The following is a 16766-nucleotide window of genomic DNA, read 5'->3' on the forward strand; positions in this document are numbered from 1 at the left end:
ATCCACCCCAATCTCCAATGGATGACACCCTTGGCCTTCTTCTTCAAGGGCAAGAAGAGATGAAAAGGGAGGTACTAGAATTCACGACCAGCTTGACCAAGGTAGTAAACACTTTGGCCTCCCGATACTCATGCACTCAAAGTCAAGTTTGATGAATATGGTTGGAAATTCTGTCAACCAATTGAGGAGCAAAGATCCTTGGAGATTCAAGGATGAGTACAAACATAAGCCACCATGACAATAAGCATCTCAAAATGTCCAACTTAAGGACTTAAACTAAAAGTGCTAGGTGGGAGACACCCCACCATGGTCAACTCTTTCCATTCCCTTTTGAATTTGCCTAATAAGTGATTTGAGTTACCATTGTAGGTAGATGTTTCATACAAATTTGTTTGTACAATTTAATTGTTAGCTTAGTCACATGCATGTTGTGTTTAGTAGTAGATGAATAATATCAAAAATTGTATTTTTGTGAATTCTATGATGGTTGAGTGAATAAGAGTTGTGAACACTAAGGGGAGCACCCAGCAAGTTTTTTTTTCCAAAAAAAAAAAAAAAAAAAGAAAAGGGGCAGACGCGCACTACGTGCAGGCGCGCCGACTGTTAGATCCTGGAAGTTCGCGCGGACGCGCACCTGCCGCGTCCGCGCCGATTTGCTGCTGCAAATGATTGGGCCAAACCTCAGAGAGTTAAGCCATTTCTGGGCTAGCTCTAGGCCCCAGGCCCAACCCCATCTGCGCGCGCGCACGCATCGCGCCAGCGCGCCATTTCACAAATTCGTCAATGTACGCGGACGCGCACTCGCCGCGCGCGCGTCCTTGCCTGGTGCCACCAAACTAGGCCATGGACCAGAGAGTTGGGCGTGCCTCAAGCCCATTCTAAGCCTAAGGCCCAATCTCATGTACGCGTGCGCGGATGGTACGCGCACGCGCCCCTGCCTCATATGCCGCCCTACGTTAGCGTGCACTGTACGCTCACGCGTGGATCTCCATCCCCCTCAATTCACGCGGACGCGTATATGCCGCGTGCGCGCAAACCTCGTGGCGCGACTCCCAGGCCATTCCCCAGAGAGTTAGGCCTGAGCTGGGCCAACTCTAAGCCCCTGGCCCAACTCCATGCACGCGTGCGCGCACGGTACGCGCACGCGTTCTTTCCTCTTTTCTGCTCATCCCCGCTTAAGCGCGTTGTACGCGCACGCGTAGGGTCCACATTCTCTCAATGGGCGCGGACGCGCAAGGTGCGCGCGCGCGCCAATTTAAAAATAGGGATAACCCTAGCTCGCGAAGCAGACTGCGCAGTCGCGCACCTCAACCTAACATCATCTTCTTCTTCTCCTCGCCCCAACTGTCATCGCAGCAGCAACACCGGCCGCCGCCGCGCCATCTTCACCGCCGGCGACTCGCCCTCCCTCATCATCACCTTCTCTTCCCCCTCTCACCACCACCCATTCTCTCTCTCTCTCACTCCTCTCTTCCTCCTCCCGGCCGAATTCCCACCGCGCCACCGTCTCCGCCTCCGCGCCACCATCACCGCCTTCCTCTCTCTCTCTTCCCTTCTCTCTTACTCCTCTGACCGACTCACCCTCTCACCATCGCCGTCCCTCCGCCCTTCCGTTTCTCGAACCACCGCGCCACCGTTCACGGCGGTGCCAATCTGTCTCTGCTGCCCTATCGTAGTCCCCACTGTCCATTTTCAGTTTTTCCCGGCTCCCAGGTTCCTGCTCCATTTCTGTTAATTCTTTTCTATTTTTCCTTTTTATTTGTTCATTCATGTTCGTTCCTAGAATTGCATGTTAGTTAGCTAAATTCAAATGTTGTATGTTAGGATTAGTTAGAAATACTTGCGGTTAGGTAGCTAGGACTGGATAGAGGATTCTAGGCCTGATAAGTGCTCCGTATGTGCTTACTTGCTGTTTGTCTGTATGAATGTTGTATGCTGATTTTGGACTGCTTTTTATGCACTTCTTGTTGCCTGAATGCTGTACCACTGCTGCTGTGCTTAATTGATGCTGCTTTCTTACTGTTTGTGCTATTCTGCTATCCGGGAACGTCCAATTTTAAGCCGGAATGCTGTCCGATTTTCAAGGAAATTAGTTTCATTTTGATCTTTATTTCAGTTTTGGGCAAATTTCCGTTTCCTTTTTGACTTCCCGGATTTGCACAATCATCGTGAACATGAACCGCAATTTCTCATTCAATTGAGCCTATATATCATCATATCACTAATCCACTTTTCGAACTCACTAATTTCTTTCACCATTTTACTTGCACTCACTTTTAACCCTCTTTAACAGTTCTTTCATGAATATGATGATATTAGTGGCTTTTGCATATGAGGTGTTACCTTTAATGAGGATTACGGTTTTGCTACATTCACTTATGCTTACTTGTTCACTTTTACATATTCAGTGCAACATCATGATTGCTCTTTGATAATGGTATCTTGAACATGTCTTCTTTGTTACATGCTAAATGTTTTATATATTCTATCACACTTTTTTTCAGGATGACGGATAAAGGCAAAGCCATAGCCACCGCCTCCAAAAAGAGAAAACACTCTACCCCCTCCATTCCTTCCATCTACAAGAACTATGCTAGGAATCCATTGCAGGACGAGGATAAAGAGAATCAGCAGTTGCCTTCTACCAATCTTGGCAAATTCCCCAATCTCTACTGTGAGCTTCGGTTCTCTAGATATCGAACCACGAAGCTAAATATTGAGAAGAAGTTGCTCCTACCTAATGATGTGAGACGGCGCATTAATGGTCGGATCCTTGAGTTAGGTATTGACTTTGTTGACCGGGATTTGGGTGACATTAATATCTCTTGGGTGAAGGAATTCTACTGCAACTTCTTCCGTCCGACCTTGGATTCGGTTCAGCTGAGGGGTAGAGAGATTATGCTCACCGAGGCCGCCATTGGGGAGGCATTACATTGCCGATACATTCCGCATGACCAGTGTGCCCATCATCAGGCTGAGATAGCCATCCATACCATGACTTTTGATTATGAGGCGCTTCGGCGCATGATTGGGATACCGGAGGCTTCATGGGTTATGGATGCGGGCAACACCAAGCTAAAGGGGATGTTATTCACTCATTTGACTAGGGAGGCCAGGACTTGGCAGATGATCTTCGCCCACTACGTCCTGCCTACCACCCACTTTTCTGAGGTCCCCATGGAGGTGCTTCTGCTGATCGGGTGTGTTATGGAAGGGAAGGATGTCTCCTTCCCTAGACTTATCCGACAGTGCATGTGGCGGGCGCATATTCGTGGCCTACTTCCGTTTCCCACATTGGTCACGAGTATGGCAGCCTTGGCTGATGTCCCATGGTCAGATGATGATGTGCGACCACCACCAGCTGATGCAGATGACAGGGATGTTACTATCCCCTGGGGTGTTTGGGTGCACGAGAAGCCACCTGCTAGCCGCCGCTCTCGGGCTAGGGCTGTCATAGGGACACCTTCACCACCAGCCCCTGCAGCTGGCCCATCCTCTTCTACAGCCGCAGCTCCTTCACCATCTACGGACCCTCCAGCAGCACCTGAGCCTACCTATCTCCTGGTCCAGCGTCTCTTCCGGTTCTTAGAGCGAGAGCGACACCATGTCAGACGCCGTTTGGATCGGATGGACCAGGCCCTTATCTCTCTGGGCGCTGAGCTACCTCCGCTTCCCGATTCTCCGGCCTCCGATGAGCAGGATCATCAGGAGGAGGACGCGGAGGCACCAGCTCAGCAGGATGCCCCTGACACTACAGAGCCAGCGCACATGGAGGCACCACCTCAGACACAGGAGACTCAGCCGGTCCCACAGCCACAGTCAGAGCCAGAGCCTATCGTTGTACCTCCCACTGCTCCTCCGGTTTAGCATCGAGGACGATGCTTAATTTTAAGTGTGGGGAGGGCACCGGTAGCATTATTTGGGAACCGGTGAACTTTTTTTCGGCCTAGTTACCTCATTTTGCACATCCTTGTATATATTTTGATGCATCTGCATTTCTAGTTTGCTTTGGATACTCTTATTGCTTATTTTGGATTTTTAGATATTTTGATGCTTCTAGATATTATTGGATGCTTTTGGATATTTTTAGATGTTTTGGATGATAGATTCCGTACTTTTAGTTGGATTTTTTTTTTATATATACACTTTGTTTATCTTTGTTTTTAGTTCGTAGTTGTGATTAGAAATCATGTTTTAAGTAAAACTTAGGCACCCTTTTTGCATATTATATTGATTCTAAGTGAAAAAGGAAAGGGTGAACTAAGAAAATCTTTGAACTTTTCAATCACAACAATGCTTAGTCAAACATTGAGATTTTTCAAGAAGTTTAAATATAGGGCATTAACCCAATTGATTGAAAGAGAATTTTTGAACTTGCTTGAATTTCATACCTTGTGAAGCATGTATTGAATTGAGAACACAAGCTTGTGAGACTTGAGCCTATTGATGTGGTTACATTTTATAACCATTTATTTCCCATTCTTGTGTGAAATTGTTCTCTTTCCATGATTGTGATCCTTAATTTGCTTGACTCTATATATCCATTTAATTCTTGTGTTTGTGCATTTATATGATTGAGGCCATTATTTCATTTGCCACTTACCCAAATAGCCAACCTTTTACTCTCCATTGTAGCCAATTTTGAGCCTATGCTTAACCAACTTATTCTTATTTTAGCACATTACAAGCCCAAGGCGAAAAACCAATGAAAAGTCCTTGTTTGGATCCTTGATTGGCTTAGGCTAGTGAGAGTGTTTTATTATTCAAAGTTGGTGAGGCTTGGGAACATTGGATGGGATAAAAAGGGGCAATACACTTTTATGTTTAGGAATTGGGCACATGTTCATGTATTGATTAAATGTAGAGACCTTATGCATTGATGTTCTCGTATTGAGTTTGAAAGAAGAAAAAGAAAAAAAAAATCATATATATAAAGAAAAAAAATGATGAAAAGAAAAGAAAAAAAATGTATATAGAAAAAGAGAAAAAAAAAAGAGAAGCAATAAAGGGGACAAAATGCCCCAAGGTGAAGCTCAGTAAGAATCAATGCATAAGTATTGAGAAATGAAAAAAAAAAAGAATGCATGAGTATGTAAGAAAAAGTGAAGAATGGGTAGTTAGAATAGCTCGCATTTGTATAGGTCATTAGATAGGTTGGGTGGGAAAGTCTATGCTAATCAAAGATTCAAATCCTACCCCACTTGACCATAAATGATCCTACCTTGACCCTAACCCCATTACAACCTAAATGAAAGACCTCATGATGAATGTATGCATGCATTGAATAAATGTTGATTGTTAGAAGAAAATCAAATTTTGGAAAACATGATTAGAAGAGAATTGAGTGAATTAACCCTTAAACACTTGAGTGAATAGAGCGGATACACATCCGGTGAGGGTTCAAAAGTTCAATCACATGTGTTCACCCACATTATCTATATTCTTGCAAGTTTGAACTCTTTTTAACAATTCAATACAATTGTGGTTTGGACTTGGTCCTTATTACTTAGCTCTTGTACTTACACATGCTCTCTTGGGAATTGATTTGTTTGAACTAAGCATTTCCAATTGCTTTAGATAGTTATATTTAGATAGGACTCATATAGTTTAGTTGCATTCAATAAATGCCATGCCCCTTAGTTCCTTCTTATTTTAGCATGAGGACATGCTAAGGCTTAAGTGTGGGGAGGTTGACAAACCCCAATTTGACGGTTTGTTTTGCATTGAATTTAGAACATTTTGATAACCTTTTGTCACATTTAGCCTAAGAATTAGCATGGTTTTGTTATCTCTTCCATAATTGTACTTAAGTGTAAAAACATGCTTTTTAAGCCTTATTTTGGTGAATTCTAGTTTCTGTTTGATTCCATAAGATGCCTTGATGTGTTTGCTAGTAACCTCAGGTTGAAATAGGCTAAGCATGGATCAAAGGAAGCAAGGAAGGAAGCATACAAGTGGAGAGAAGCATAAAAAGTCAAAGAAACAAAGTCAGCCATGCACGCGCACGCGCACAAGGCGCTCACGCGCACATTGCAGAATCGACCAGGGATGCGCACGCGTATCATGTGCGCATGCGCGCATGATGGCACATGACCTCATTAATGCAGCACGTGCCTGGCGATTTGAGAGGGTTTCTGAACCCATTTTTGGCGCCAAATTGAGTGATTGGTTTAGAAACTATACTTTACAACGAGAATTCATTTGTGAAATTCTAAACCATCAAAAATCCGATCGTCAAAGACCACCATCCAAAACTTGCTTCTATTGTCACAAGACTGGTCATCTTATAAACACATGCTACAAAAAGTATGGTTTTCTAACCCATCTCAAGAAACAACAACAACAACAACAACAACACAACACATAAGCAATGAATGTGATGACCACTGCAAAACCTAATGAAAGCAGACGTCAAACCTTTGTTCCACAACAAGATGGTAGTAGTGCTGAGTTCTCTTTCACTCAAGATAAAAAAACAAGCACTCATAACTTTACTGCAACAGTCCCCTTTTCAATCTCTTAGTGCCACAATCAATTCTTCAGAGTCAGGTATTCTTACTCACACACTACACATGAGCACACACATATCACACCTCTTGTCATTAAAATCATTTTACTCCAACTCTTGGATACGTGATTCAGGAACCACTGATCATGTATGTCACACACTCACTGATTTTATCAGTTACAGTCATAGAAAACCAATTTTGGTAAAATTACCTAATGGTTATCATACTATCACTTCTATTTCAAGAACCATCCTTTTTTTAAAAGATTTTTATCTTACAAATATTGTATACATTGCTAATTTCAATTTCAACCTTATGTCAATTTCTCAAATAACTCAAAACTTACAATGCAAAGCTTCTTTCACTGACAAGAGTTGTGAGATATTGGATTTGAGTACATGGAGGATGATTAGCACAGCTGAGGAAAATAGAAGATTGTACACTTTGACTATTCAACCAAACAGTAAAGTGGTTTAAAATTCTATCTCATCTCTCATTCAAAAATCACAAGTACCATATACTACACATGATGGAGCATGCCACAATGATACTTCTCTTTTCAATAGCACAATAAATTGCACCAGCAATATCAATAATCTGTGGCACCTTAGACTAGGTCATATACCAAAAGATACATTGCAATTGATGCATGACCTTTATCCATTTGTCGATTGTAAAGAATTTGCACAACCATGTGATTGATGCGTGAGCATTTTATACCTATTTTCTGCTTATTTTCTAGTTAAATTTAGTTAGAATTTAGTAAGTTTAATTATATTTTAGTGTTAAAATCTTCTTTGGATACTACTTTGAGTTTTTTGGTGTTTTTATTTTTTCAGGTAAAATTCGGACGAATTTGGCAGAGTTTTGTGCAAGAAAAAAGGGAAGAAAGTAGATGTTGCCAACCCTGACCTCCTTGCACTCCAACGAGTATAACTTAAGCTACAAAGGTCCAATTAACGCGGTTCCAATGACGTTGAAAAGCCAACTTTTAGAGCTTTCCAACGATAGATAATATTCTATAATTTTCTTCTTGAATCATTGCCATGAAGGGCACTAAACGCCGAGCTTGGTGTTTAGCGCTTAGGAAGACAGAACCAGCACCCAAGCCACTGCCAATTCTGGCGCTGAACGTCAATTCTAGCACTAAACGCTAGTAGTGCGAGTCAAAATCACCCAAGGGAACATCTTTAGTCCGATTTAGCTTTTAATTATTATCTTATCTTTATTTTTGTTATTTTTATTTACAAATAAAACCTTTTAGATTTAGAATTTAATATTTTATTTTAGTTTCAAATCAAATTAGGTTAGTTATAAAAGGGAGATGATTCAACCTTTCAAGGGCATCTCTCCTAGGGGGGCTTGGATATTCTCTTTCGCACTTTTTCAGAACCCTTGTTTTCTCTGTAAGTCATGAGCCACTAAACCTCTTTGGTTAAGGTTAGGAGCTCTGTTTATTTCTATGGATTATGACTATTGCTTTTCTATTTTAACTAATGTATTGATTCAGTTTCAAGGATTACTTTCGTTCTTTATTTTATGAATCTGGGTGGAATGAGAGTATGACCCTTATTCTAGATGCGTTCTTGTGACCCTTGGGAGAGGTCTCTCACCTGAACACAACTTCAAAATAAATTCCTCCTAAATTGCTAATTACTTGGACTTATATGGATATGTGACATATAATCCATTTAGCTTTGGATAATTAGGGTTTTTGTGGCCATAAACTAGATTTGAACTTAACCCTCTAATCGGAATCAAGTGACCAAGAGATTGGCGGTTGATGAAGGTTAGAGGAGACTAAATCACTAAGAGACTAAGGTTTAGTCAATTACAGTTTGCCATGAAATGAATATTGCATGATTAAAATAGTTGGTAAGAAAACTTAATCCAAAAAAGTAAACATCTCAGATACCTTAACTGTTTCTCTCATTGATTTCTACACCAAACACATTATTTGCTTCCTTTATTCTTGATTTATTGTTTAATGCTTTTGAAACCTACAAAACTAACTTTTCTGTCTACTTAACTAAACCAATCAGCCAACCATTATTGCTCAGTTCATCAGTCCTCGTGGGATCGATCCTCACTCAACTAAGGTATTACTTGGACGACCCGGTGCACTTGCCGGTTCAGTTGTGGATATTCTCAAAATCCGCACCAGTGATGTTTTTCATTTCTCTAAACAAAAGAAACTTTCCTTTTCTATAAGTTCTACTACATCTAATAAATTTTTTTATTTAGTGCACTTTGATATATGGGGCCAATTTTCATTCCTTTCACTAATGATTTTAAATATTTTTTGACAATAGTTGAAGATAAGAGTAGATATACATGGGTACACTTTTTCAAACTAAAATCTAAAGTTTTAAATTTGGTTAAAAATTTTGTTTTCTTGATAGAAACTCAATTCGGCAAAACAATAAAGTCCATTCGATCTAATAATGGTCTAGAATTTAATCTCACATCTTTTTACCAATCTAAAGGTATCATTCATCAAACTTCATGTGCAAAAACTCTACAACAAAATGGCGTTATGGAGAGGAAGCACCAACACATTCTTAATATTACTAGAGGTCTTATTTTCCAATCAAATCTTCACAAATGTCTCTAGCCTCATACAATAGACCATGTTGTGCACTTGATGAATAAAATACCTAGTATTAAACTTAAAAAGAACTCACCATTTAGCATTTATATGGAAGGGTACCTGACATTAACTCCTGAAAATTGTTTGGCTTCCTTACTTTTGCTTGCACACTGACAGCAAATAGGAAGAAGCTTGACAGTAGAGCCAGGAATTGTCTAATCCTTAGACTCAAACCAAACACTAAAGGATACATTTTGATGGATTTAACAAATAAAAAAGTTTTCATTTCAAGGAACATTATGTTTTATGAATCTAACCTTTTATCACAAAAAGCACGAACATTCCAATAGAGAAACCAAGGCGTTTGACTTCATCTTTGACTATTTTTGAAGAAATATATCCTTTTATTGTTACATTTCATGCATCACATATATATCATGCACTAGACACTCTCACTCATAATCACACACAACAACATAGTTCATCATCTCATAATCAAACATTGGCACCTAATGCACAGTTTGATCACACACTCACACCAAATTCCTCAAATTCACTAATTCAACATACTTTGGATCATGCACATCCTCATCTCCTCCTTCACAAACAGCACCATTACCTCATACACTAAAACAACAACACTCACAATTGAATGAGAGACCATGCAGAACCAGAAAGCCACCACATTACTTAAAGGACTATCATTGCATGCAAACTTCATCTTCTAAAGCTACTGCCAATAGTCATTGCAGATATCCAATTTCTGCTCACTTATCATATGATGCACCCTCACCATCTTAGAGACATTTTTTTCTCACCATATCATCCAACACTGAACCCAAGTCTTTTGAAGAAGCTGTGAAGGAAGATTGTTGGAAGAAAGCTATCAGTGATGAACTTTTATCTCTTAAAAGTAATAGAACTTGGTCTCTCACAACCCTCCCTGTTGGAAAAAAGGCAATAGGTTGCAAATGGGTCTTCAAGACAAAGTACAAGTTTGATAACACCATCGAAAGATACAAAGCAAGACTTGTTACGAAAGGATTTACTCAAACTGCGGACTTTAACTACTTCGATACATTCGATCCGGTGGTTAAAATGACAACATTCAGACTCATCATGGCTCTTGCAGCAGTAAAGGACTGGCACCTCCACCAATTGAATGTCAATACAACGTTTTTACATAGCGATTTACTCGAAAAAGTCTATATGAAAGCACCACCAGGTTTACAAGTCCCTTCCAATACTGTTTGCAAACTAAAAAGGTCTCTTTATGGACTCAAACAAGCGAGTAGACAGTGGAATTTGAAGTTCAACTTTGTCCTCACAACAGCAGACTACGTGCAGTCTAAGCATGACTAGTGTACATTGACGATATCGTCATGGCTGGGAATGACATGCAAGAGATTAATAACTTGAAGACATTTTCTTGACAAGAAATTTACCATCAAGGACCTTGGCCAACTCAAGTTCTTTCTTGGCATGGAAATTGCTCAAAATGGCAAGGGAATTGCTCTTTATCAACGGAAATATACCTTTGATCTCATCAAAGATTTTGGTATGTTAGAATCCAAACTTGTTTTCATTCTCATGTGCTGCACCTCTCAACTTACAAAGACTTCAGGTACTAGACTCGAAGACGCAACCAAGTATAGGCAACTCATTGGGCGCCTCATCTACTTTACTAACACATGTCCAGACATCTCTTTTGCGGCCAGCAAACTTAGTCAATATCTAGATTGTCCTACTAATGATCATTATAGAGCTGACATGCATATTTTTCGTTACTTCAAAGGCTCCCCAGCAGCTGGTCTTTTCTTCAGCGGCAACTCTGACATCTCTCTATCTAGCTAGACAGATTTTGACTGGGCAACCTGTGCCGATACACATTGCCCTATCTCTGGTCAATGCTTCTTTCTTGGCACTTTTCTCATCTCTTGGAAGAGTAAGAAACAAGCCACGGTGACCCGCTTCTCATCTAAGGCCAAATACAAGGCAATGGCCCTTGGTTCTATTGAAGGACAATGACTTCTCTATCTCCTCAAGGACCTCAATGTCAATCATCCAAAGTCTTTTACAATGTACTGCGACATTCACTCCGCATTCCATATCGCCGTCAATCCATCTTTCATAAGTGAACAAAACATATAGAAGTGAATTGCCATATCATAAGAAAAAAGGTTCAAGATGGGATACTCAAGCTACTGCTAATCTCTTGAGCTCACCAAACAGTTGATCTATTCACCAAAGCTTTAGCTCTGAACCCTTCAAGCAGATGTATTCCAAGCTTGGATTAGTGAATTTTCACTATCCAGCTTGAGGGGGGATATTGATACCCCTAAGCTAGCTATATGTAACATTCATTTAGCACACTAATTAGGTTAGCTATGCTCTAAGTTAGCTTTACGAAATAAACATCAATCTCATACTCTTCACAGGTGAGGTTCATCATTTTAAATTTGTGTGCCAAATTCCTTTCTCTCCAATTTGAATTTCTTATCTCTTTTCTCTGAGTTCGAGTCACAAGTTTCCCGAGTTTGAACAGAAGAGGACTTCTTCATTGGACATTCTATCATCAAAACGTGCTCCACAAGGTTACTACAAGCCTACAAGGGCAAGAACTGCAAGCCTACTGGTTTCCATACCCGTAAAGGTACAGTTGACTTTAAAATTTTCTTAATTTTGTCATGGATGTCAGAATTGGCAATATGGGTTCCTGCTCTCTGAAGCCCTTTTGATTTATTCTTTCTTCATTTCAATTGTCATTGTTTGTTCTTTTAAAAAATTTATGAATTAGAAGACCCAGATTCGTGTTTTTTTATTTTTCTTAATCCTTTTCACTCTCTTCAGTCTCATAAGAATCGTTATACCATCTCTTTGCTATTATTGTTTGTTTATACAATTTGGAAGCTTCTTAATTCTTGTGAAATGAATGAATTAAATGTTTATTTTGTGTGAATTTTTTCGTTTCTTTGATATCGATGTATAACTTGGGAACCTTTTTCAATTTATATCTTAATTTCATGTTTCTGTCTTTGATTTGCTGATGGCTGCTTGCCGTGAAATAATGCTCAATTCTTCACATGATAGTTTGAGGGATTGTAGTTTACTCAGCTGCCAGCTCAGTCAGTTAGAATTAGAAGTAGTTAGAAGCTGTTTAGTTAGTTATACTAGATGAATAGTTAGACTTAGCTAAGTGTAACTCATACATGTATATTAGCATACCCTGGTACTATAGTAACTGTGCATTGATTCATTGCAAGTGTAAGGAGTGCATGAAGTTAGTCGCACATCAAAGAAAGCAAGGAAGAGTGAGGAGTTTATAAGATGAGAGACCCATTAACTTAATACATTAAGATTTTGAGTTGGCTATAGTGTCTTTTAATTTTATGTTTTCATCTTATTACTGAACTTTCAATTGCAGAAATCAGTCATATGCTTATTAATATCCATCAATTTTTTCTGGTTTTTTTAATAAATATATTTGCTACTCTCTACAATTATTATCAATAGTTCATTTTTTCCTTTTTGCCTGTCAAGTTGAATGCAAATTTGCACTTTGTTGCAGGTGGGTATGTGGTGGTGCAAGAAAAATTTGCCTTCCATTTGTTTAGATAGTACAGAAATTTGCTTAAAAACTGCCCACAAGTCAAGACATGTCTCGTGTCTCTATTTTAAAGTATACAAGTTATCTTAGAATTTGTCTCGACACAGGGACAACATTAAGCTTTTGTCAAGACATGTATTTGTCCCCACCATTTTTTTATCCATCTCTGTTTTTATGACAAGAACCAAATGCTACTTAAATATAAGTATGGTTTATAAAGGGGTTAGTAAAAGCTCTACGGTGCCTGTTAGTGTTATCCTTCTAATAAATCAAGGATAAGTGCAAAGTTTTGTATAGTACTTGGTTTGATCCTTAGCGATCAAAATATTTTTTTATTTTATTTTCTCCCTTTTTTTTAAATGAATTTCAAAAAAATTGACAGTTTCATGATCCGCAAAGATGGACGAGAGAGCAAGCGCCGCCGTATTTATCCAAGGCTACATTTGCTGCTTTCAAGGTTTTTGTCATTACTAACCTTTCTAGCTGATTTATTATGATTTCTTTGGATGCTGAGAATGTGATCAAATTAATAACAAGAATTAGAATGCACTGTTACTGTTAGTAACAAATTAAAGTTGGTTAAATTTCACTCATTCAACCTTTTAAATTTGAGTTGTTTTGAGGCTTAGTGATTCTCAGCTATTTTGAGGTGTTATGTATCTTGGTGAATATTATAAATCATGGCAAACAAAACTTTCAACTTCAGTGTTCTGACTCTTTTTATTACAGTTGAATGATTCAAGATGGGATTCAGATTATAAGAAACTGTGGAAGCCTCCACCAAATCATGGCTTTCTGCCCTGCACTAAGCCTACTCCTAATTATACAAGTAAGAATTCTAAATTTTGTTGCAACTTTTCAAGTATAATTTTCTTTGGTAACTCCTTGACAAGTTGAATGTTTATCCAGCTTATCCTGAATCGCGAGGTTACAAATGGAGGTCTCAACCAAATGCATTTCTATCTCGAGTTAGCTCTCGTATACAAATATTTGATATTTGATTGTATATAAAGTCTATATCCATTGTTTTGGACTAGTTTTTAAATTTTAATGTTAAAAGTTTGTTTTCTTCGCTGTAGATATGTATGGTAGCTGTAGCTCGCACCATAAACGCCACTCATGTAATTCGGGAACTTGACAAGAAATCATTTTGGCAGGACGATAGGTAGCTGATCAACTTCTATTATGTTTCAGTTAAAAGTTCTCTCTATTTTTTTTATAATTAGATTTTATAGTCCCTTTTTTCTTTGCAATTTTTCTGATATCTTTGTCTCTTTGATGAAGAGTGGTTCATTAATTCTTTAGCTAATGATGTAAAAATCATTAAATCATTAATTTTTCTGATATCTTTTTTGTTTGCAATTTTTCTGATATGTTTGAATTATGATTCTATTAATTCTATTAGAGTACTAGAGTACTTAAAAAAATATTAAAATTTATTTAAATATCTAAAATAAAATTATAAGATAACATAAAATAATTAGTTAAATTCATGTCATTTTTTGTAATTTTTTATCTAAAAGTGATTTTAAATAATGTAATCCAAACAATATTTAGTTTAATATACTCAATTTTGAATAAAAATTACCAAACATAAACCACGCCAACTTACTTTTAATAAAATCAATTTTACAAAATCAATTTTATACAAACTTCCGTTTATAAACGGTAATCTAAACACACATACATGGTGATTCAATTCAAAAGCTTGTCTCGTATGGATTACTATGAGAATGAGATTGCTTCCATGTGAGATTTTTACAAAGTATGTATTAGTTTAAATCTATTGATACTACTTAAAATTTCATGTGAATATTTTACTTACCTTGATTCCTAAAATATTGTGCAATCAACCTGTTATTGACAAACTCATTAGTTTATTCGAACTTCCAAAATTGGTTCTCGGTTGGCAAATAACAAGTTACCTTTGGATATTCAAAAACTTCGCTGCCAAACTTGTTTTGAAGCTCTTCGTTTCTCTCCTCGAATTGAACAAATGGGGAAGGTATATAATTAAATCCTAAACTCCAGTTGACTTTTATGTTGCTCTATCCATTTCCTTAAAATATTTTTTCGGCTTATTTGTAGATTTTGGTGGAGAGGATGAGATGATATTGGAAGAGGAAGAGGAAGAGGAAGTGGAAGTACATTGATCCTATTGAAAAAAGGTTAAAAGGACTTTGCCCTTTAACTCCAAAAGAAGTTGGAATTTTTATTACTCCTCTAGGATATACCCTTCAAGTACTCCAATATACATTGCTATTGGGGAAATATATGGTGGTGAGTTGCATATGACTGAACAAGGTAAAGGATTATAACACTATGTTGCTCTATGGTTGTGATATATGAAGTTTAGAGAGGTTTTACAGTTTTAATATATTTATCATCGTGGTTTTCTCAGTCGTGGAAGGTCAATTTCTCCAGATAGGTAAGGTTGTGTCTTCGTTAGCAGATCATATTTTGCATTTTTGCAATTGAAGTTACCCTATTTAGTTCATCCATGACAATTCTCTTCTGATTATGATCACTCTTTTATCAAGAAAGCCGTTGTTCGCCTTTTTGATAAACTAGCAAATGGGAAAAATGACCGAGAGGATAAATCTATCAAACAAAATTATTGATCTTCACAACAAAAAAGGTATAAGCAATTCATACATACTTAATCTTATTTATGGTTCTTTCAGGTGTTAGATAAGTTCCTCATATGATTTTATGATTTTTTGTTTTAGTACTCATTCATTGTAAATCTACTCTTCTATTTCCCCCACTTCTTATTGCCAGACATTATTGTTTTCAACTTGTCATTATTGTTGTTGATAGGTAATACTTGAAAATTTTCCTATGGTTTTAAATTTCTCAATGGGCATTTATTGGTTTTGATCCCATCTGCTTGGCATGTATTGAGTTCATCAGTTTGTGACTAAGATAAAAACTAGTTGATCTCAAGACTCATTGGTAAGAAGTCTCCAACTTGGGGTTAGGTGGGAATATTATCAGCTTGTCATGTATGTGTGGTCTAGCATCTAGAAAATTGTCTTTAACTTTTCAGCACATGACAAATGAGTCATGACTCTCTTACACACGGTGCTTATTTGAACGTTGATAAAAAAATCTTTTTTAAAGAAATTTTTTTTTTATTTTTAGCGTACTTAGTAAATTTCTAATAGTAAAATAAAATATTAAAAAATAAAAAAAATTTAAAAAGTTATAATTTATATTTTTTATTAAAAAATCTTTTTTTTAAAAAAAATATATTTTTCACATAATAAATAAAATATAAAAATATTTTTATATTATTATGTTTAAAATGTTAAATATAATTAATAAATAAAAATATTTTTTTGTATAAAATATCTAAACATAAAATTATTTTATTTTTTTATAAAATCTTAAAAAAAGTAATTCAAAAAAATATTTTCTCTTAAAAACTCACTCAAACTGGTCTCTCAAATTATGATTATGATTATATTATATGACATGCTGATCAAGGGAATAATCTTTATTTATTGTGATTTTTGTTTGTTTGTTTGATTGATATGGTGTTGGACAGGCAAGGCTTCTTAAGGAAGAGGAAAGGGCCCATTTCAGGAACAAAAAAGAAAAGGGTTGGACAGGTTTCGATCTGAAGAAGCATTGTATTCGAATCCTTTACCTGATTGTATATGTCAAACACCAAGTGCAAATGCTTCTAACTTCTAAGTTAGGTAGACTTAGATAGATACATACATGATACATCGTCCTTCAACCATGTTTTAGGCGTGTGGTAGCAGAGTGTATACAATCCTTATCATTAAGGAGGAAAGGTGGGAAGGGAAAGAAAATTTTGAACAAATAAAAATTAGAGCCAGATGAATACAAATAATATATTGATGGTGGCATTCATTTATTCGTTGATTCGTTAAGTTAAACAAATAATTTTCGATGAGAGAGATCCTTCATTCATAATCTATATCTACATTATGCATAATGCCGCGCTTTCTCTGATTATGAAACATGTTTTATTTGGTATATTAAATGAGCCGATATTAAATTTAGATTATTGATTCATAAATTGACTTAC

The 16766-nt window shown here is 37.3% G+C and overlaps 1 long non-coding RNA gene across 3 annotated transcripts; it reads left to right on the top strand.

Annotated features, from left to right (window-relative positions):
• LOC107643362 lies at window positions 11138-14052 on the top strand. Of its 3 annotated transcripts, none has more exons than XR_001620833.2 (6): window positions 11138-11537; window positions 11645-11752; window positions 13089-13163; window positions 13436-13535; window positions 13616-13674; window positions 13786-14052. It is a non-coding gene; the product is annotated as an uncharacterized LOC107643362 (long non-coding RNA). The 3 variants fall into 3 exon arrangements; XR_002362654.1 differs by having other exon boundaries at window positions 11139-11537; window positions 12668-13163; XR_002362653.1 differs by having other exon boundaries at window positions 11140-11752; window positions 12668-13163.

The sequence above is a fragment of the Arachis ipaensis genome, chromosome B05 (genome assembly GCF_000816755.2).
Source record: "Arachis ipaensis cultivar K30076 chromosome B05, Araip1.1, whole genome shotgun sequence".
In the NCBI taxonomy this organism is placed as follows: Eukaryota; Viridiplantae; Streptophyta; class Magnoliopsida; order Fabales; family Fabaceae; genus Arachis; species Arachis ipaensis.